Here is a 782-nt window from a genome sequence, read left to right as displayed (position 1 = left end):
CCTTCTGCCTGCAGCCCGCCAGCTGCGCCTGGCCTTCCTCATGCACTCGTGGAAGGACACGCTGGACTACTCGGCCAACACCATGGAGTCGGCGCTGCAGTACGAGAGGCTCCTCAACGTAGGTCCCGCCCCGCGCCCCCCGGCCTCGCGAGGGCCTCGCTCCTCCTGGACAGAAGGGGATGTGGGGGCTGAGCTGGGGGGCGGCTGAGCCGCTTTGCCGGTGCGCCCCGTCTCACCTACGTGGGCGCCTGTCGGCCACCCCAAGGGACCCCAAAGCCGAGATGGGACTCTGGTCCCGCAGAGAAACCTTTTGGTCCCCTTCCTGCCCACTGCTGTGTGCGGGGCTGGGTGGTGCCCAGAGCAGCTCAGGCTCTTTTCAGAAATTCTCCTGAACGGGGTTTTCTAACTTCAGGAGTTTTTCTTAAACGTGAAAGACCTCCTCCGAGCCCCCGTGGAGGTGGCCGCTCAGTTTGAGAAGTGGGAGGACGAGGAAACGGAGCTGAACAAGAGGTGAGGCGGCACCTTGTCCCTGGGCCTGCACGGTCCCCCATCGTGCCCACTGACGGGGGGTGAGGGGGCAGCTGGTGACTCCGTCCCCGCTGTCCGTGCGGAACCGCGCTCAGAACCATCACGCTGCGGGCCGCCCCAGGCAGAGCTGTCCGGCTGACGGCGCCCCGCCTTCCTCTTCCCGCTCAGCTTTTACAAGAAGAAGGCCGCAGTTCACCAGGCGCTCTGTGACAACATCGACACGCGCACAGTCCTGGAGGAGATGCGGGCTCTGG

Source organism: Bison bison, unplaced genomic scaffold, assembly GCF_000754665.1.
Source record: "Bison bison bison isolate TAMUID 2011002044 unplaced genomic scaffold, Bison_UMD1.0 scf7180017864080, whole genome shotgun sequence".
Classification (NCBI taxonomy): domain Eukaryota; kingdom Metazoa; phylum Chordata; class Mammalia; order Artiodactyla; family Bovidae; genus Bison; species Bison bison.
This window is presented reverse-complemented; position numbering follows the sequence as displayed.